General features: G+C 40.8%; 1 long non-coding RNA gene across 1 annotated transcript; it reads left to right on the top strand.

Moving 5' to 3' along the window:
* Positions 1-995: 995 nt before the first annotated feature.
* Positions 996-12,608, top strand: LOC103359767 (uncharacterized). The gene is made up of 3 exons (XR_520326.1): positions 996-1,006; positions 7,607-7,697; positions 12,597-12,608. It is a non-coding gene; the product is annotated as an uncharacterized LOC103359767 (long non-coding RNA).
* Positions 12,609-22,971: the final 10,363 nt, after the last annotated feature.

The following is a 22,971-nucleotide window of genomic DNA, read 5'->3' as shown; positions in this document are numbered from 1 at the left end:
ATCAACATTGCTATTTGTCATAACCGTCAGACACAGTCATTTTTCCACGCTGCTGACAGATTAATTACAGCCAATTATTTCAGAAGTGTTCTCATATCTAATTAGTCATACAGTTACACAGCACTAATAGCTGAGGGATCAAAGAAAACAAATGACTATCATACATCATTTCAATTAACCAGCATGATGGATTAATTAACACTCTGTCATTTTAATGCCCCGGGTGGTCGGATATGATGAGGGATGATCAGAGGAGGATTTTCACTTCAGTAATGGGGGTGAAGCCAAGAGCATCCGAGTGTTGTAAACAGTCGCTGCTAAAAATGAATTGAATAAAAAAAAAAAAAGTGCCCTCACTGGTAGTAATGTGAGAAACTATTTAAACATGATTCACTCAGATTGCCTGCTTTGTAGCTGCTTTCACCCCCGCTAGCTTTATCAATTTAGTTTTTATTTAAGAGAAGATGTTAAAAAAAAGACTTTTCTGCTTAACTTAAAAAGTTTTCCCTACTGCAGAATTCTTACGAGAGCATCTTTGTATAAGACAGCAAAAAGGCTGAACAAAGGAGTGGTACAAACTGATCACAAAAATGAATGAACGCAGGCACCTCTTGTACCATTCTCTCCTGAAATGTTTGCTTTTAAATGACTGAAACATATAAGAAGTAAAGGTTGATGCCAACTAAAATTGCTCTTGCATAAAAGATGCTCGACACTCTGCTTGTTTTGTTATTTTATATTAAAATGTTTCCTTTAATTCTTTGGTTTTTACAATAATCACTGGATGTTTTTTCATCTCTTGTTTTTTTTTTTTAAGTCTCAGGTTATGGGCTGAGATTTTTTTGTTGAGCTCAACAAAAGCCAAATTCTATCATATCTGTTGAAATGAGAGTATATGGGAACATACATTATTGAGAAATCTTGCAAAGTAGCTTTACTGTTCGTATCCAGATGAAGCCTATGAAAATGTGTAGAGCTGATTTGTTTGACCTTTATTGTGCAGAATGTTGTAACATTTATCTGCTTTTAAAAGAAGGTACAAAACTTTGTGACATTGCAATGGAAGCCACTTGTGCTCTAATATGCATCTAACACAGCAGACCTTTCTGTTTAGCATTTAAATCGAAGAAAAAACATTTCTAGCATGTTAAAAATGTTGATTCATTTGTCTTTTTATTTTTTCTTGCCTAATTTCAAGTCAGTATGAGATTCTGCAACATAATAATTGCATTTTTAATACTTTAAAAGCACAAAGTACAAACGTGAACTTTCGATGCATTCAAACACTGGCATCATTTCATCACTTCTCCACTGTGTCTCATCATATCTGCCTCCATATCTGACTGACGGATATTCTCATTAGAGCTTCTTCAACAAAAAAACAAAACACCGCAAGAAACAGCAGAATCCGAATCCATAACAGTTTAGGTCAGCGCTGACCCAATCTTTGAGTGAGGCCCTCCATCAGTCTCTGCGGCTCCGCATTCATCATCAGCAGACAGGACACGGGCCTTTTACTCTGCTCGTCAATTAGCTGCGTTTTTCTGAGCTCAGGTGTTTTTACCAAAGCTGGCTCAAAACACACACATTGCCAGATGCTGCACAATTTTGACAGACGTGGCCATATTCCCTCCGAACTTAACGGTCCATACAGAGGATTGAATTTAGGATCTATAGCTCTAAATCTTCCCTGCAGCGCTGGAACCCTGGGGAAGCTGCATCTCCCCTTTAGCCTCCTCTCATGCCTTGTTGACCCACAGCGATTAGACAATATATCTACATTGTTGACCCTACTAATGAAAGTTTGACATTGATTTCTAAATAGGCCATCGTTGTGTTTTACTGTAGAGCCTGACGTGGCAGCTCTCATCCACCGTTTGAAGCTGCAGGCAACAGTTTTCCACTGCCTAATCCAACTCAATATGGCAGACACACTCACTCTTCATTTAAACAAACAAAAGCAGCACATAATGATCAGCCCTGCCATTATGGCCGATTGATTTGATCTGGTCCAGGGCGCTGTGGATTTATTTTCTTTTATGCCCATATAGATGTGTGTCACAGCCTCAATATGCATCGCAAGCATGTGTGCACATGTGTATGTGTGTGTCAGTCCCTATTCAAACAAATGGAGCCGGTTTGGGCCAGAGAGCCTGGAGCAATGCTTGTCCTTTAATTGCCATTTACATACTGGCAGAATCATTAATTTCTAATTCCCCTATTATTTGTCACCCCCTGTCCCACATCCCTCCCCTCTGTCTGATGCTCGTGTCAATGTCAGGGCCTGTCAGTGTCATCCGACTATAGGCCCATGGTCCGTAGACAGCTCTAAAGCTGCCTCAAATATCTAAAATTGTCCTTTTCCAAAGAGGGCTCAATGCAAAGTTTCATTCAGTTGAACAGTGTGATTTGTTAGTTCGTGTAGTGATGAGAGACATCAAGATAACAGAAAAAAGGTCTGACCTCTAACCACTGTTAATTATAAAAGGCACCATACACTAAAATCATGCTTCAACACTTTTATTTCTGCAGGAAACGGGCCCTCAACATAGCACTTGCCCATAATGATACATGAATTTTACATGTGATAAATTATACATTCGCCTGAAAGTGTAAATACACTGTTTCTGATTAATGCACGCTACAAAAAATGTTCGTATTGCCCTAGTGCCTATAGGGTCTAACAATGTAGAACTTTGGACAAAACTGTTGCAACAAAATCACTGTCGGTGAGTTTATTATAACCTGAACACTATTTGGATAATGTAGGAAACTAATTAAATATAGAGTCAGTTAACATTTTGCCACTAGATGAATAAGTTACTAAAAGTGTTTCTTCATTATGTTTCTTTTAAAACGCATCTGCTGCTGCAAATTAGTATTATAGAAATGTAATTTCACTGGAACAGGATTTAAATCAAGCATTCTGACACTGACTGCAAAGCTTTGAACCGACAACACAATAACACAAGTGTGCCTTTAAACAGTTTCTGAGAAGTACAGAGATTGGGGAAATTTAGTTGTTTTTTTTGTTTTTTTTTAAACATTTTAGAAGTTCTGAAGAAAAAAAGTCCTACAACATACTTCACAAATTCTGCACATGTCATCGTATGTTGGGTACTTTGTGTTATTTGTACGGTATCAACAGTTCAACTGTGGTCATGGCAAACAGTGAAAATGACACCAATTCCAGATTATTAAACTGTGATACAAAACTCGGCTCACGTTGGTAAAAGAAGATTTTTAAAACCAAATAAAAGGAATGAAAAAACCGACAGTGTTGATAAAATGATTAAATGCTAAAATTGTAAACATGTCAATTGCAAGAAGACCTGATAAAATGATCAAAATGTAGTTAAACTGTTGTTCCAAGGATGTTTTCTCTCTATTATGGCTGTTTACTGCTCAGTATGTAGAGTAATAATGAACACTGGCTCGAGTTTCTGTCAAACACAAGTGAAGTGAATGAGGTTAGTTTAACATCAGCAACGTTGCTCTGATGATGCTGGTCTCTGGCACACGTCCTTTAAAAGATAGAAGAGATGTACAGCGCATTTCTGCATTGCACAAAAAACACAGAGCGACCTCTGTAGTGACGGATCATTCATTGTAATCACAGCAGAGACCAACATGGCATGATTATACCGAGGACATTACAAAGAACCCAGAGTGTAACATCTGTCTGAGCTTAACTTTGGTGCTCAGCAGTTATAGCTGCATTTTGGCATTCAGGAGGCCCTTTGAAAATGCATAAACATCAAAATGCTTTTTGTTTATGATTAAGTTGAGGCCATCGAATGGAATTCCATCACTTAACTTCCAGTCAAAGGAGATTATTGAGCTTTATGATGCAGCCAGTGAAATATCAATAATACTGGATGGGGCTGTTGGGGTTTTTGCACGCTGCTCTTTTGTTTGGTTGTAAATGAGCTGCATCAAATTCAATGACCACAGAAGCCATTAACAATGGACACATTGGGTGGAATCCATGATGCAAACATAAACACTTTGAACACAGAAGCAGAGGATGCAATACCGGCTGAGGCACTGACATATATTTTTTTTAAAGTCAAGTATTTCATGTATAGCTGGTGATTAGCATCGAACGCATTCCAACAGAAATGATTAAAACTTTGATTATGAAAAGGCCTTTTAACCAAACCCTAAAAGCATCACTTTCAGGCCAAATCTCTGCAGGGATGGTGACCTTCTTGTATAGATTTTACTAAGCCAGGTAAGTGCTTTGCATGTAGACATTTGCTATTGGACCTGTCGCTGGCATCAGAAGCCCAGTAGTTGCAATTACTCGCTGATCATCGCCACGAGCCAGATAATAATTAGAGGTTGGCAAAATTCAGGGCCAGGCTGGAGAGCTATTGATTTCTCCATGTTCCCTCTTTGGAAGGATCAAGAAAATAAGACATGAAATTTACTGTCTTCATAAAAGTTTTACTAAATCAGGCCATTTGAAAGGACTATTGACAGCTTTTTCATTACCATACATAGTGTTCTCTAAAGCGTTTTTAAGTATTAGGAATAAGACTGCAGCTTTCTCCTTTGTGTCTTTCATGCACCAATAAATAATGGCTCCTTTGGAATATTTGGAGGTAATTTTAATCACCCAGTCGCACACATAACCTCTGTGAGGTTATAACAGGATTACTTTCCAATTTAACATTGACAAAGACTGCCTTAAGCTTTCAGCTGAGAAATGCACATATGAAGGTGTGCAGAGAGGGAAAAACAATACAGAGACATACTGCTAAAGGCGAGAAAACAGGGAGCACACGATTATTCTCTGTAATCTTTTCCTCTGACAAAATTAGATTTTTATTTTGCCTGCTTAAAGATGGCTGCAGAAGTTCTCCAAAAGAATTGGGTGAAGAAAGGGATGGAATGAGAAAATTAGAAGTGACAGAGACATGAAGAACAGGCTGACACAAAACGCTGGCGTTCTGTATGCACGCAGACAAAGTCAAAAGCAGTTGGATTTGAGTTGCAGCGTGCGAGAGAGATGTGCAGGCTGAAGCCCAGGGGGTCATTTCCCTTCCTCGATGGACAGACTATTAACTTTTTGATTGGCAGCAGGGCTGACGCTGCCTGTTCATCATTGAGCCCTGTCGATTCCTCAGCATCTGGAAACAGCACATAAATTCAAAGGCCCGAGTATGAACAGTGCATCTCAGCATCCTCTGAAAGGGCTGCATCACACGGCCATAAAGAAAAACAGCAGCGTTTCACTGACGCTGATTTCCTCGCTGGCAAAAAGTCACAGAAATAAATGACTTGGAACACTCTGCAGTAGAGAAGAAGCTGAGTGCTGACAGCCTTTCTCGGAGTGGTTTTTGGTGTATTTTTTTTTGCTTTATTTCTCACCCTATCTGCTGTTGACGGGAACGAAGCAGGAACGGACGGGATGGTTTCAGCAAATTTTGATAGAAAAATGGCGACGCCTGGCCTACAGTGGAATATTTACAGGCAGAACTTTCCAAACCGTACTTGGGCCTTGACTTTAATTACTTGTTAGTCTTTTTATAGGGGAAGAAAATATGGCTGTTAGGGTTTATGGGAGGGCAGAAAAAAGGGCTGGCCTGTTTTATCTGCCCTTGCACACGCATCAGTGTAATGATGACAAAACGGGATGTTAACTAATGATTAGTAGAAATGGTTGCAGTTAATTAGTTGGTCCTTCGTTTATCGTTCCATTTGCACATTTTGGGGAGCAATCGTTATTAATTAGGGCCATCATGCCGAAAGGGGTGAGGTGGAACCCTACAGCCAAGTTAATCAGGCTGCAATGAAAGCTCCATTATCCTGCTCCGTCCCGTTGGCCTGTGATCTATTAGCATTATCTAAAAGCTGCAACAGGATCAACGACGAGACTGGAAAAAGAAAAAAAAAAAAAATCAAAGGGACATAAACAGGGTAGAGTTTGATTGGCCGAGTTCTTGGGTCACTGGTTATATGGGCGTATCTCACATGATATTCTGAGGCTTTTTGTGTCATTGCATAAATCCAGGCTGTTGGTATTGAGTGCATTGGAAGCGGTATTTAGTATGTGTGACTGTGCGTTTGTCCAGCCGGGCGGTGGAGTTGTCTTGATACAGCTTGGTTGGAATAGGTGAGGTGTTTGTAGGTGAAGTTGAGGGTAAAACAGCCACTTTGGTTAAGGAAGTTCTTAATAGTGTGTAATCTGGTGATGATCCGCAGAACATGCAAGAACTGAATGGTCAATTTTTTTTTAAAAAAAGGGGATTTTCTCAAGACATTTGAATCTTTAGGGAACCTGGACGCTGTAGTTTATTGTGAGTCAACATGCTGCTGCCAGAAATACCGTCCACTGATTGTGTGTGACTGAAAATAGTCCCCCCCCAAAAAAATTCACTGTTTATGTCAGCTTAAGAAACATTTGTTAAAAACTACAGGGTCCAGCTGTTTTGGGAAATTACTGAGCATTAAAAATGAATGAAACAATGTATGTGTGACTTGTTTTTAAGATGTACCTCTTCAGGAGTAAATGGCTTTGGGGCTGAGTGACACAGACAAGGCAGAGGAGCCAGAAGAACCAGCAGAGAGGGTTAGTTTTGATCTAGTCATGTTGTTTTTGCTGACAGTAAGAAACATGTTATAGAACATGCAGCTTACACTGTAATGAAGTACTGTAAAAAATACAGCTAAATTGCAACAGTAATGTAGTTTTTTCCCAATATACAGTGAAAAACTACATTTTTTGGAGCAAAACAAGAATAATCATTTAAAGCATGTAACTGTAAAGACTGAGGATGTGAACTTAAGAAATACTTTGACACAAAAAACACACAACATGAGATACAACATGACAAAAATGAGACAAAATGACAGAGACAAAGCTGTCACAAAGAGACACAAACAAAATGTCACAAACAAGACACAAGAAAAAATGGACATAAAACCACACAAAGGAGATGCAAAACTACACAAATGAGACATCATGACAAAAATGAGACACCAAGGGACAACAACAAGACACAAAATTACACAAAAAGGCCATGAAATGACATGAATGACACAAAACTATAGTTCCAGCTGCAATTACAGATATAAATGCTGTTCATTATTGGAAGGTCTCGTTACAGTATTAAACAGAAAACTAAATCAATATCTGTATCAATTATACAACACATAGTTTAAGTGAATTACAACAGTGACAGTGAACAAATACAGTAATATACCAGCAAGCACAGTATTCTACTTTAATGTTAAAGGAATATTTGTTACAGTGTGTGTTTAAAAGTATTGTTTTCCCTTTAATCAGTATAACGAAGAGGTTGTTTGTCTGAAAACAGAGCTAATAAAGGAGAAACCAAATGACTTGAGTGTTTTGATAAACTTTTGTATGGTTGATAAGAAAAAAATCAAGAATACTCAATTAAAGGTGGAGTATGCGATCTTAATTTAACACACTTTTTTTGGTCAAATTTATGAATATCTTCCCACAGTCTGTGCTAAAAAACACCCCACCTGGTGCTTGTACACAGCTCTGCAAATAGACCAGACCGACACTATCAAGTCATGTGCATGTTCGTGCATGTGCAGAGGCCAGGGGATGAGGGAGAGGAGGGGAAAGAGATAAATCTGGCTCATGCTATCTATGTAAATATGCTAACTAGCTAAATATCAACAATCTCTCTCCAGAATCGCAGACTCCACTTTGATCTGTAAATCTAGATTTTATTCTTGCACCGTGCACAGAATCTTTCATCTGTACGGAGCAAAACGAGCAAGCCGCGCTATTGTAGTTGTCACCTTTATCAGATGTTCTGTATAATGGACTGCATAATCTCCGTAGAACCGCATCAAACAAAATTACGTGAACTAATCACTTTATCTTTTCAAAGCAATTACCCTAAAAGCCATGTAAATGATCGCCCCTGTTTGGTTTCTAAAAACTCAGCACAGTTGAAGGAATATGAGTGAATGTAAATTCCCGCATCGCAATGAGGTGATTATACTTGAGACTTACAATGCCGTGAAATGCCGTGCGCATTCATCACAAATAACCAGGGACTGGGCACCAAAGTGTAAAGGAGGAAATCAATGCATTTTCCCAGCTTATTTCATGCAAATGAGCTCTGAAGGAAACTGATATGGTTAAGGCAAGGTTACAGAAAGAAAGGGAGAAAGGCCAGTGTCCCCGAGAAATCAATAGAATAAACTTGAGAAATGATTTAGATAGAGCAGATATGAACATTGAAATAAACAAATAACCTTAAAGGAAATCAATCATATAATTTAAAGAGTAAATGGCTTGAACCGGGGTGATCTCCCTCATGGTTTAGACAAATGGAAGATTTTTAATTTCATCATTGATATTATGACAGACTTGGAGATTTTGCAGATGGTTGCAACCAGGAGGAGGGGAGGAAAATCAATTGAGTCTAGTTCTGTGGTCTTAAGAGATGTTAGATATTTACAGCATGGAGGTATGGAGCCTTGTATAAATTTACATTTTAAGAGATAAAAGACCTCTGTATTTTATCTTGTTATTGATAATAGAAACTGTCGACTTTTATCCTGTCCCATCTCAGGGAAGCCTGGCTGTCTTGTGAATGCGTTTTGTGTATGTGACTGAGACGGGGCTTCGAGACTGTGTTTGTGTCCATGAGAGGAGAATACGAGAGACAGAGCAGTGGTCTGAGGCAATTTCAAGCCTTTATTTTCTTGATACACAAAAGGCAGGCTTTGTGTGCGGTTGTTTTTTTTTTTTTTTTTTTCTCTTTTTCTCCCCATCCCGCTTCCACGTCAAGGCAATCGAGGTGGCATAATTGCATCAGAGGTCCAGAAATATAGGGTTGCAATTTAGAAGGAGGATGAGAAGAAGAGGAAGAAGAGGAGAATGAGAAGTGTGTGTGTGTATGTGTGTGTGTGTTGCAGGGAGGGTAGGAAAGGCATCTCAGACAGGTTCATTTACGGCTGGAACAGGGACAGAGAGGTTAAGACATTGTGACAAGAGACAAAGTAAATGTATATGTAAATGCAAGAGGTTGTTATCACTCCTAAAACACTATGCAGCTTTTTCGCGCTTTGGAGACCTAAATTATATTTAGGCCACATAAAATCCAATAGTCCAACTGTGACCCACTGCTATGTAAATGGTTCAGGTAATTCTTTAAAACACTGCACTGGTGGCCAAACGGTGGGAGCAAATAACAACAAAGTGTTTACATCATTTGAATGATTTAGGACTACTTGCAGCGATCACTTTAATAGACTCCAGTGTGCTGGCACAGACTTCCAGGTTACAGCTTTTCCCCTGCTCTTTCTCACTGCATTTCTACACAGACTTAACAACAAGCACTCGGAAAAAGACAAAACTAAATGTACCGCTAGAGTTCTTTCTTGCAGATGTCCAGCCTTGTATAATCCCGGTGTCTGTGACGGGTCTTAATGTCATTTAGTCGGTAATCAGCTGTGAGGCAGTTTACAAGGGACTAGTAAAGCGTTTTGTTCAAGATGGAGTAAATGTATAACAAAGCGAGAATTGGGTTTTTATCAACCTGCAATGTAAGGATTAGACATGTGCCCCACAGAAAGGGCTTTTCTATGGAAAAAGATAGTCTTGATTACCCTGCGTAAGGTGAAAAGATGATAGTTTTGGTTCTGTGATGCTGACTTTATCATTGCTGTTCTGTTTTACTGCTCTCATAACCTGGTTTTTGGCTAAAGACGGGAGCTATTTTAGCAAAAAGCTACAAAAATCAACTTTACTCGTGAGTACAGTGGAACAATAAGAAGCTAAAGAGGCAGGTGAGTCTTTGGAGACCAAAACAGAGTTGAAAGGAGATTGCGTTTTTATATTACATTTGCAACATGACTCCAAACGAACGTTGCCTCACGAAGTAAATTTGCAGTTGTTTCCCAACATGTTTCTGCTCTCCCAAAACGTCAGCCGTTGCAGGTTTGCTAATTGGACTCTAGCTTAAATGGCTTCATGCCAACTAATTTGATCTCCTCATGTTTGGTTGCATATCATTTTTGGTGATCACAAAACAGAAACGTATCCTACTGCTGTATTCATATCATTCAAGTTGCCTTGTCACTTAACCACATTTAGGTGTCTGGAGCAAAACGCCTTAAGTACAATCAGTCATCCATTAAACCACTACGAGTTTCAAGGTTTAATGCAGGGCTTGTACGTTGCAGAGAAACCGTACTATCATACCCACATCACTCAGAGGTATTAGCAGCAGTAGCTAAGAGGCAGACTCATTTGGTTTGCCACCAGCATGCCTTTTTCTTTTTTTCTCCCCCCTTTTTTCCCACCTCGATTGCCTGCTGTTAAAAGAGGTGTATCCAGCCACCCCTTGTCCACTTTAATTTTTAATTACCATCTTCCGCTCACCTTTGTTATAGTCATGACACGCTCGCATTAAGCCGTGTACAGCAGGCAGGCAGGCAGGAGAGAGAGAGTGAGAGAGAGAGGGGGGTGGGAAGAGCGGGGCTTCGCTTGTTCTTCCGAACAGAGTGGTTGGATTCACTTCTCTAATTATGCAGGCAGACGTGCTCTGGGGTGAACTCTGGTACCGACATGCCGCCTCTGACATGGGATCAGGGCCCCGGGGCCAGTGCTGAGGCCTGCTGGAGGATCGGGAGGTGTGGGAGAGAGAGACAGCTGAGGATGAAGAAAATCTGAACGAGAATGAATAAGGAGGGACGACTGAAAGTGTGAAAATGAGCACTTGTGGTTAAGTTTTAACTCAGTTTTGACAAACAATTTAGGCCTGATAACTGCAGTTGTAGTGGAATGCTTCCTAACAGAATATGTACTTTCAATTCAGTTTTTCTGACCTTTTCAATCCCCAAAAAAACAAAACAAAAAACCAGCGACCAAATAAGACATTACAAACAGTTGAATTATTAAAACATGTTTAGTGTAAATGTGCAAGAGGGGATACGTAAACTGAAGAAGCCATCTCCTCTACTCGCTCCAGTCACCACATGAATAAGGAGAACTGTATTCAAGCGTGTGAATTAACACATTTTGCGAAGCATGTATAATTGATATGAATTGATTCTTTTCTGCACTGCACAAAGGCTGTCCTGCTCGTACGTGTGTGCGTGTCTGCATATTCACAGCGGAGTTGGGCAGGAAGAGAGAGTCGGGAGCGAGCTGCCATTAGTGCCAGTCAGTTTGATAGATGCAGTAATTGATGGGTCAGCATGTTGCAGAGCGGCCGCTAAAGCTTCGTTAATTGTCATAAGAAGTTCAGATTGATTGGGGCCGCTGCATTAGTACATACAGTGGAATTGATTAATGTTTTGTTCAGAAACGAATGCGCGTAATGGATGGGTTGGTGTGGCACTTTATTTATTGAATTCATTAATGCAAGCCTCGGGACAAGAGTGATGCCAACGGCTGTGGGGGCAAGAGTGCGAGAGAGAGAGGGAAAGAGAGAGAGAGAGGGGGGGAAAGAGAGAGAGAGAGAGAGAGAGAGAGAGAGAGAGAGAGAGAGTGGGGTTATGAAACGGAGGAATTACTGAGTGACATATAACATAATGATGACATATACTGTAATGTAATGTATACTGTAAATCAGGAGGTTGTTCTCAAAAGTCTGCATCTGATTTTTATTTCAGGTCAGAGATCCAGAACCAAATAACATTTAATCAACTCACTTATAACTTTTAAGTTACATATGTTCAAATTTAAGATAGTAAAGATTCTCAAAATACAGAAATGACGAGTTTGGCTGCAATCAGTTGCATCAGTTTGACCCCTGAACTCTGATGTGTGATTATAACACAACTGTAACATCTCTTGTGATCTGACTGCATGAAAGAGAGGCAGACAGCGCTCAGTCTGACCTTTTTTTCCCTGACTTTTTGTAAATTTACACTAGTTGTGGAAATTGTGTACTGGAGAAAATGAGTCACCTTCTTTATCAGCGGTTTAGGTGCTGATACTAAATTTCTGGTGCAACTTTAATACATGAATAATGTCGACAACAAGGAAACGGGCCACATTAAAGCCACATTCATCTGATCACTGTGATTAATCTCCAGCTACAACATCACTGACAGTTACTTGATGGACAGAACATTCATTTCAAAAAAGAAAACACTAATGTATTGTTTCTTAACACGAGGTAACGGATGTCCAGATTGACTTGCTGTTCAGTCCGGATGGAGGCCGAGATCCAGATGTTGATAAACCCTGATGTTAAATACAATATATGTGCACATGAAGATAAATAGAAAGGAGGAGCCAGCAGAAAGACATTTTTTAATGTGCTGGCGTCACAGTTTTATCCATCTTCCATGAAAAGCAAACACACAGAAACAAAAAAGCACATGCTACATTATTTTATATTGGCTTTTCTGCCACTGTTGGATTATGAAACAGGCTCAACAAGGGGCCCAAAGTGTCAGAAGGCCCCTGGGCCTTAATCTTTGTATGCATGTTGTGCAACTTAATACAGCTTCTGGGGCTTCTTTTTTGATCTGCTGTAAGTATTAGTCTTTTATTGGCTTACTAAAATGCTTCGTAATATGTGGTATTAAATGATATCTGTGTCTGAGTGTCGATGTGAGTATGCTGTGGCAAGAAGCTTTGATAGACACCAAAGTTACAGTGCATTTTTCAACCGAAAGCAGCATCAATCACCCACGTTTACTATACTAAACCCATCTGACTGTTTCATAAATATGCAGTTCAGTTTGTTTTTTTTAATGGGAATCAATAATGTAATATAGCAGAAAAAACAGTGTCTGCTATTTTTTCTCAAAAACCTTGTCTGTCATGTTTTATTGTCACTATAAAATACAACGCTTCCATCATAAACTTGGCGTATCAGATTGAAAAGGGGAGCCGCCCTCTTGTCATAATGTGAATTGCTGTTGGGGAGGGAGGGGGAGTCATCATATCAGCTCAAACTTACGATCAATTACTTAAAATACCAAACACCGGGGGCATCTAACAGGATGATGTTTAGTTGTAGTGCGAGAGGGAACGGGGTGGAAGGTGTTGTGTTTTAAAGAAGGGTCCCATTTAACACAGCAGCTGAAAGAAGTTCCAAGCACTACCAACTTCTTTCTAATCACATTAAGGAGGAAGAGAAAACAAGAAATTTAGCCTTAAAATGGAAAAGTGGAGCCTCTTAACTGGGCCACAATTGTATTTACAGACCTTGTATTGCACTGCTGGACCAAAATGGAGCAAAAAGGGAAAGAAAAAAAAAAAGGCAGAGAGAGAGAGGGGGGGGGAGGCGAATGAATGAGGACACACACACACACACACACACACACACACTCAGTGAATACTCAAAAACAATAGTACACAAAACAGCTTATGCCATTAACAAGATTACATCCGAAACCATAAAAGGGATGTTGTAACAGCATAAACATAAGCTTGTCAACATGGCTGTGGCAGGATGATAGCTGGAGGGGAAAACGCTGGTTTTAACCTCTACGCGAGTGAGACTATGAGCCGGCTGCTTTGAAATCACTGATGGCATTGTTGATGCTTTGAATTGTTTAACCTCCTTTTTTCTAATATAAATTTTTACACACTGACGGGTCATTTACAGAGATCACCTTGCATTCAATTCAATCTGCATACACCAGCTCAGCACACGACATTTATGTTTATGTTTTGTTGCAAAATCTGTCAGTATTTTTTAACGCACCTGGGCAGAGGGCCAATGCAGGCACTCGTAAAGCGCCCTCCCTCCTCCCCGCTTCCCTGTGCCACACAAATATCCATGTAAAGCACTGTACGATCACAGGGGGGATAACAGAGAGATGGAAAAAGCAGCAGACAGTAGCTCAGTGTCAAAGTGTAACACAATTAAAACAGTAAAGTCTCACAAATGAACATGTCACTGTGGAACCTTATCAATTAGGCATCAAAGTGGAGGCCCCCTCTGAGGTGCTTCCACCTTTTCTTCCTGTCGCGCAACACCCTAATATCTCCCTCTCTCCCGTCGACCGGGAACCTATTTGTATGCGTCTGAGTTTCCTCCTCGCACAGCAGCATGGTCAGACGCTCTATTAATCTTTCTATATGAACAGTTACTGGCGCTGATGAAATTGGGCCCAATGAGGCGAGCCTCCAGTGGCCGGGATAGGCCCCATTCATCTTGATTTGATTCGCATGCTGACACCGGAGCACTCTGATGACAGAGGTTAAGTCAGTGAGTGGCCGTTGCCTTCTTGTTTGCTCTTTCAACTCCCCACCTTTAACCATCCGCCGCCCGCAGAAACGAGAGGTGGGAGAAGCACGGGGTGTCTCATGTCGATTTTATGGGGGCACAAACTGGAACATCCGATAACTCCCACACGGCTGATTTCACCCCCTGTCACCAGCCGCCACATCTCAAACAAATATATACAGCGGCGGCACTTCTCCTTGATAGTGTGTGACTTCAACAGATCAGAGATAGATGGGGGGAATAGAATCAGCTGCCTGACAAGCGGCACCTTCTCTCATCCAGCAATTTCACAGTGTCATTTTGGGATTATTTCATTACTTGCCATGATCCATGACTGAAACTCATTTTGGCCCTGAGTGCTCAGAGAAAATGTGTGACATGCAGTTGAGAAGAAGTGAGAGATGGTAGCACTGAGTAGAAGAAAGAAAGGAAAAAAAACTTGGAGTACTTACTATTGAGCCATTTGAATAATTAAACCTCAACTTCTTTAAGAATTCATAGGAAAACTTTGGGTTGTCACTGGATACTGTGTGCGCACAGACTGTGTTTTTCTTGGACACAAATGGTTTTGTCTTGTGGTGAGGCTTTTTATTTGTGATTTGCACTACAAGTTTAAGTAATTAGTATTATAGCGGTGGCCAGCCAGTGATACCAAATTGTCTGTTTCCATGCTTCAGCGGCCACTGAGACAGCTCATCGAGCCAGGGCTATGATGTCAGTGAGGAACACATCCAAGGGCCTGTGGTGGCTTGTAGCACTTCGCCCTCCAGCACCTCTCGCTTTTGCGAGGTGCCTCTCAGGTTACAGAAGGATTCCAGGCAGAGGATCCCGGGCAGGAAGTATCGCCACATTAGCTCCATTAGATTAATTAAGAATGTTTAATTTCTAAAATGGAGCATGAGACGGAGACATGACTCACAGCTTGCCATTTCCGTCCCATCTTTAAATAAATAAATTAAAAAATAAAAAGGAAACCTACTTAATGGTTTGGCGTGCGCTGAGGCAACACGATACCGCGCTCATTTTCAGCGTATGCTACGCATTGGCACTTTATGAAAACTAGCTGCTCTTGTTGAGGAGCATGAATGATGAGGTGGCTGTTTGAAACTGGAACCTCTACTGAGAGAGCACACACACTGACACACACACACACACACACACACACACACACACACACACACNCACAAAGCAAACATAATCTGTAGAATCAGGAGTGTTGACACACAATGTACCGATATTGTTATTCATTCTTTATTCAGACATAATCACCCCATGGTGCTGTAGTTGATGTATTCAACTGCATGCTAAGAGGCTTTGTTTATGCTGCTAAATTCATCCTTTACAAAACACAGAATGGTAATTGTTCCTTGTCTGTCATACTGCTTTTCATGTGTTGAATGGGAGTAATTCACACCAATGACAGATTATCACCACTGACTCCACTGTCCACCTTGCCAATACACACACACATCTGTGACGATATGTGTATACATCCACCAGTGGTATTGTTACCTCCCAGTCGGGGTGCACTGTAAACCGCTTAGACATGGAGAGCTTTGCAGCCTTTATAGCCTCACTCCCCTAAGTCAGCAACTGGGGGAGCCTCATTGGAAACCACACACACAGCTCAAACAGCTACTGGTGATGGAACTTTTTAGTCCGTTTTGCTGTTGGTATTCCTTTTATATCTAAAAATACCTGGCCCTTTGTTGACTACGACAATGACCTACATCCATAAAGTTATCCCACAGAGATGGCAGAATGTTCTCTGGTAAGAAAACCAACAGAATTTTCCATTTATGATCAGAGGTAGCTGTGGTTGAGAGTCAGATGGAGACACCCTCCCCTTTTTATATGATTCATCCGAGCTATGGGAAGTGGTTAGATGACTACGTCTATGAGCAGCAGTTTGAATTAATACATAAGTTATTGCACCACAGCTTTATCTTGAACCAATTCAGATGTCAAATAAATTACATTTGCAACACGTTTTAATCCTGAAGTCATAAAACAGGTTATAAATGTCTTCCAAAGCAACCAATATACCCCTGTTGTAATCCTCTATCTATAGGTTTTGGTTAAGATGTTAAAGAGTAAGGGAAAATTCTGATCAAGGCTAAAAGACACTAAAAGAAGTAGCACTATACCAGCAACATGCTACACTGGCACTTTTTTCCCCCCTCCGACCGTGTGGGCTTAGTATTAGTGTTACCTATTAACAGCTCCTTTTCACTCATTGTAACTGAGACCTAACTTGCCCTGGATCAGGTTGGGCCATGTAGTACTGCTGCTGTGGAAGATAGTGGAAGATCATATATCTGTCAGGACAAATTTTCTTTCTCTGTTTGGGTCTCAAAGGGTCAACCACAACTGAGATTTGCCTTAATTATCTTCAGGTCAAGTTCTTCTTTATGAAGACTGATTTTATGCCCATTGTTTAGGGTTTCAAGAAATCAGTTTTGGATCATGTCCCAAAATTTAACCAGTAAAAACTCTCCAAGCTTCACAACCATAAAAGGCAGCTTAAAAAAAACATATTGGTTGATCTAAAAAATTACACAAATGACCCATGTTTCCAGTTTGTGAATAAGGACAACCCAAACTTTGAGATGACTTGAGCAGGTGAATCGACCTGATCATGGAGCTGTGAATACGTCCAATCAGATAAGGGAAGGGTTCATGTTCAGGTATCAGAGATAGACTTGCTAATGATGTGTTGGTTGGTAAAAGGCAGATCCAATTGCTTTAAAGTACACTGAATCCCTATTTCATATACGCACCATGTGGGGTAATCCTTTCTCTGCACACAAGCATGTTATAGACAGCCCCAACACCACACAACATCTAGTCCTTATAACTGTCCAGTTATTAGGACAGTTCGTGGTCAATGATTGGTGAGTTCTTTAAACCTAATGGCTTATATTTAACAGGCCACTCTTTTGGATATTAGTGAGTGTCCAGAGATAACCTACGGCTAATTTTTGTGCACTGGCAGTGCCCGTAACTCAAGCAAATGCCTATTGGGCTTTATCAGACTATAATAAACAAAACAGAAATTGTGGGCTGCCGTGCTTTTATTGCTTATCTTAACCAACTTAATTGCTGTTTAATTACTTCAACTAGCAGCCCTTTCATGTGTAACGCAAGGGAATGTTTGTTATATCCATCTGTCACATAAATCAGATTGTTATGGAAGGGCATAATGTTCACATAAATGGGCTCTATAAAATATAATCTACATTTTGACATATATGCTCATTTTACAACATTTTATGAGATGTTCTTGGTGGGGATGCTAGCAGAGACACATTGCATCTGTAAGGTAATTATTTGTCTGTTTGTGTGTGTGTGCGTTGTGATGTGACATGAGGGACTGGACAGGCTTTGGTAAGAAAGTGTGTGTTGGGGGAAACCTGGCCCTCTGAGATTTGGCTGTTCCGACTGCACTGGGCCAGATGGGGATAATGGAATGTCATTCTGTCAGCTCCTTGGCTGATTAGGGAGTGTTTGTTATTTATTGATTGTCTTTCATGGTGAATTATCTATGCACAGGTCAGTGCCAGCATTTTATTCCTGGAGCTCTGATGGCCGGCTATTCCCATCCTCACACAAAATCAATGAGTACAAATAAAATGGAATTTTAAAAATGGGGGGAAATTAGCAAACATCTCAGCACGGCCGCTGTCATGCATATGTTAGCGGTGATCTCACGCAGCCTGACATGAGCCTCGTGTTTCCATGAAAGTGCACTCTCACCGAGTATTCAATTTTAGCAGCAGTCATGTCTCATTCTCTTCCAGCCTTGTCCACACCTTTTCACCCCCAATCACTACGCAAACATCTGCACATATCACTTCTCGATTGTATTTACCGTTAGTTTTGCAATGGCAGCGTTCTCACAGACCATGGTGGGTGATATTGTCCCTCATGGATTTACATACTGACACAATTTTGACTGTGTCATATGATTTGGCAAGATTGTTAAGATTGTCTTAAAAAGTTAGAAGGGAAAACAAGAACAAAGGTCCTTAGCCATTTCCTTAGCTCTATGGGGCTGTGGTTTGGCTCTGCAATGCTTTGAGCTACATGCTAATGTCTGCATGCTGCTACAATGTTTATGAGGTTCACCATCTTGGATAAGCAGAGATTTCTTCCACAGGAAAGGGCCAAAACAAGGGATTTCCTCAAACTGCCAATGTCAATACACTTTTATTAGCATTGTGACTCCCACATTCAGGTGGCAATATGACCATGATGAGGAGGAGGTTGGGGTGGATGAGTCAGTCAACAAAACCTGGGACACTGACACTTTGTTTCCTGCCATGTGTCAGTGTTTGTTTAACCACAGCCACTTGTAACCATGATGATAAACTAGCAATTTTCTTTTTCATAAACTGAGTTGTGATTGTGTTTGGGTTCATCCTCTGAGGATCACGAATGGCATAAACCATGGTAATCCATCTGATAGTTGTGGAGTTGTTGCACTCTGTGGACTGACAGACATTGACATCCACAGACACTCTTGTCGATATTATATTTCACTACTAATTGTGGACAACTTGAATCTTCTAAAAGTTTGGACATTTTCTAGTGAACTGAGCATTAAATTCTTGCCATTTACTTTTCATATTGCTATAGATTCCTATAAATCCCTTTAAGGCTACCGCAGAGTCTCTAGACCTTATTGTGAAAACCAGCGTCTTGGAGAAGGACCTCATGTTGTTGCATCGCATCTACACTCCCCCATCCTAATCTTCATTTATTTAGTTCATTTCTTATTGACAGAGTACAGCTGCTATTTATGGTACTCGAGAGTCAACAACTGTCACGCCTGCCTCTCCTTACACACACCCATTCTCTTCCTCTTTCTGCCTTTCTGTTTTGTCTGCGATGTTTGTGTGCTTGAGATGGATGCAGCCCTCTTTATTAGATAGCATCAGTCTTTTGTCAGACGACTAGAATTGCACAGTGGTGGCTGTCTGCGCCGCTGCACTGGATTTTGCTTCAGCCCTCTGAGGCCGATCGCTCAGAGGCTTTTTGTTTAACCTGGCGGCCATGTGATGGGGCCCACTTGGCCTCGTCATCCCGAGCATAAAAGGCGTCGGTGTCGGGCCTTCTTCTCAGACCAAACTGCTGTCCGAGGCGCATTGACTTTCTGTCAGCGCCTGCCCGCTTATTGTTTGTGAGTTTGATTAAAAAAGAAGAAAAAAAAAAAAAGAAGAAGAAGAAGGAAGACGAAAAATGCAATTACTCAAGTTGGAGGAAACCGAATGCAGACCTCATAGAGATAATCACAGACTAATGTGACATTCCTCCATCACCACAGCAACCAGAGAAAAGCCTCTGAGCAGCAGAAAAGTAGTATGGGAGAAGAAGGGGAAAAAAAGAAAAAAACACTGCTGTGCTGTACAGGCACAGATTCCACATCTTCTGTAAAGTGTTTTTTGGATGTCCTTGCTGTTGCAGAAGTGTAATGGCTTGTTGTGCACAAATGGATTTTTATGAAGCATCACAGCTGCATCTGTTTCACTTTGCATCCATTAAACTAGCTGAAGTTACAGTATCGCGCGCTACATCTGGACGCCGACAAGAGCTTCTGTTGCACGACGGTCGCACAAAGATGCTCGGGATGCAGTAAAATCAGGCTCGTTCAGTTTTGTTAGAAATATAAAGGAGACGAAAGAGGGGGGAAAAAAAAGAGAAAAGGGCAAGAAAAAAAAAAAACATGTGTTACTTACGCAGATGCACACTCACTTACACTCCAAGTTAGTGACTGCGGGTGGTATATCTGTGCGTGGTGCGTCTCTTAATTTCTGCAGAGTAAACGGCTTCCAGATGTAAGAGTTTCCTGCTGGCCCCGCCCAGTCCAGATGCCCAGTCTGCCAGCAGATCTGCCTCAAATTGGGCACATTTGAGCAATCATTTAGTTCCCATCTTCCTGAAGGGGAACTTTTATTAATAAAGTCTTTTCATGTCTGTATCTTTGATTAGAATGGGTGGTGCTGGTGGGGGTGGGAGGGGGATAATGGCTTAGTCATGTGAAAGCAGGTTTTCTTCTTTTTTGGTGGTGGTGGGGGGATCACTGTATTAAGCGGAACTTGTGTTGGGGGGGTGGAGGGAGGTGTTGTTGTTTTTTAATGTGTGTTACAGTAGAGTGGAAGGAAACCGGTGATAGGAAAGAAAAAGGACATCCTCTGTTGTAAGTGGTTCCAGGTTAGCCGTCCCCCATACTTACTCGAGCATGTTGCCCTCAGCCACAAACTCAAGAAACTCCTACGATGCTTTAAATCACCCGTACACCAGTGCCTCTTATCTTAAGCTGGAGGTTTCTAATTATATTTTTTGGTGGTTTTGTAAATAGGGCAAGAGGATGAAATAGAGATGTCACAGTGTGTGTGTGTTAGTGTGTGCGCGCGATTCCATACCCGGCCTCACAACCACAATACAAGGTCATTAAATGTAGTTATGTAGTAAAGATACACAGTGAAACAACACTGAACTACCTTACGTGTCATGTCACAAGCTTTCATTTTTGGACAAATGTGTTTGACATCTAAGGTTTCTTTAATAAATTATTCACCAACACTTTAATTAATTAATTAACAGTTTAATCAAACACAAAAACAATTGCAACAAATACATATAATGTACTTAGAGCGGACTTGCATGAAGGTTTGGTTTTATTTTCCTCAGTTTTGAGATATCAGTGTCTAAGGTTTGTATAACGTGAACTACTTTAAGATTAACTGTCTGGTTTGTGGATTATCAGTTTGTAATGGTGTAACTTAAGAATCTGAAATTCAAACCCCTTTATTACACTGAGGTGGAAATCTTGGTGGCTTTCTCAAAATCTGACAACAGCAGTCATGGAATAAAAACCTTGAGACTAATTTAACTTTACATTCAATGGTGTAAAAATACTTAATAACTAGAAAACTCCTTCACTGAGGATGTTAAGCACAGATACAGCAGCGATGATATGCTTTGAGTGTCAAAAGTGATTTAGGTTGAGTACGTGTTGGATTAGTTATTTTGGAGAGGAGAGCTGGATGTCAGTAAGGCCAGTGATGCGCGTGAGGAGAAAACACACAGAATACACAGATAACAGACTTGTGTTGCAGCTTTTGTAGTGACAAGAAGAACTGGATCCAGCTTCTTCCAGTCAGATTAAATGAACGGATATACCAAAAATCGGATTAACCTGCTAAAGACAAGGAACCAGGATACAAGCAAACAGGCCAGAGGGTCGTCACTGTATTTGGTGGTAGTAGGTCAAGTTGGATCGATGCTTAACAGGCCAATCAAATGTTTTGTAATTTATTAGGCACAGCAATGGAGCAAATGAGCAAAGCTTGAGTATATTTTACCATGACATATTTTTCAAAATTGGGTAAACCAACCCTTTAATACTACACAACACAGCACACTGTTGTAGGACTTGTGTCATAGCAAAATCACATGTAATCTCCTCTGCTGTGTCCCATATGCAGGCAGGTAAACAAAGGCAGAAAATGAGCGGATGGAGTTTTTAGCGGCTTGATGTTGGATGACAGTGAGTCCTGCCTCTGCCTTGACTGCGGGTCAGCCACAGGGATGGCCTCCTGGTCGCCTTATTCCCATTTCAGCATCCCTGTCTCCCTCCTCAGCCGCGACCGGCCGTCACTTTCCATTTGGGCCCTCCGTGAAATGCTGACATGCTCAAAGACATATAGGATTCCATTATTTTCACTCATATGAGAGTGCCACACTTGATTCAAGCCGAGCTGTCATGGCAAACCACGAGTCCCTCCCCCCTCTTTTGCACACACAAACACCCACACTTCCCCCATCAACCTGCTCACCTTGAAACCACGTGACACTCGCCAATGAAAACGAACTAATTCTGATGTGAGCGTATGATCCCTCTCCATTTAGCCAATGAAATGTTTTATGCAATTGCCGACTTACCTCCTCGGTCTCTATAAAGCAGCCGAGAGCTGGCCAGCTCATAATGCTGCCGCTGTAAATCAGACAGATTTAATTTCAATTTCATCTCAAAGGGTGAGCCATTAATAATTAAAAGGATGTGTTTATGACTTACAAAGATCATAATTAATCTGCTCCGGGGAGAGAGGTTTTACACAGATTATATCCATCATGTTCTGTTTTGCTCCATACAGGTCATGCCATGGCAGAGGGGGAACATTGATTAAGATGTGCTTAGTGGATTATAAGCTGCTGTTCCTCAGGCAGGTCATAAAGAATAAAAGCAATCTTTTACCTTTGTGCTAAGGCCCCACAGTTTTAACAGGGCTATGATTCATAAGCGGGTTCATAAGCAGCCTGATTCATACGCAGGCTGGCCAACATGGATGTGAGAGATTAGTTTACAACTTGGCCCCCTTTCGGCTGTGTAAGATTAATTCCATGGGGATAAAAATGACTGGTCACAGTTTTCAGTTTCAGATTGTCTTGTGTTCCGCATGATCAAATATTTTCCTTTCAGCTTTTAGTGAAATGTAACCTTGTAAAAAGCATAATTCTGACATTTTCTTGCACGCTGAACATGAAGAAGAATGTCTTCTTAGTCATTGAAACTTTAATCAAGTAGATCTGGTCTATTGTTCTTGAGCTAAACAGCAGCCAAACTTGGCAATCTTTAGAAAATACACTGAACTTGTTTCATGGTGAGTTGACAAGGGAAAAGCACATCAGCAGTTACCAGTCAAACAGAAAATAGAGAGTGTCAAGCACTACACCAAATCAAGACAGATCCTGCAGCGAAATGTGTTTAGGCATT

The sequence above is a fragment of the Stegastes partitus genome, unplaced genomic scaffold (assembly GCF_000690725.1).
Source record: "Stegastes partitus isolate 25-593 unplaced genomic scaffold, Stegastes_partitus-1.0.2 Scaffold394, whole genome shotgun sequence".
Taxonomy (NCBI): domain Eukaryota; kingdom Metazoa; phylum Chordata; class Actinopteri; family Pomacentridae; genus Stegastes; species Stegastes partitus.
This window is presented reverse-complemented; position numbering and strand designations above follow the sequence as displayed.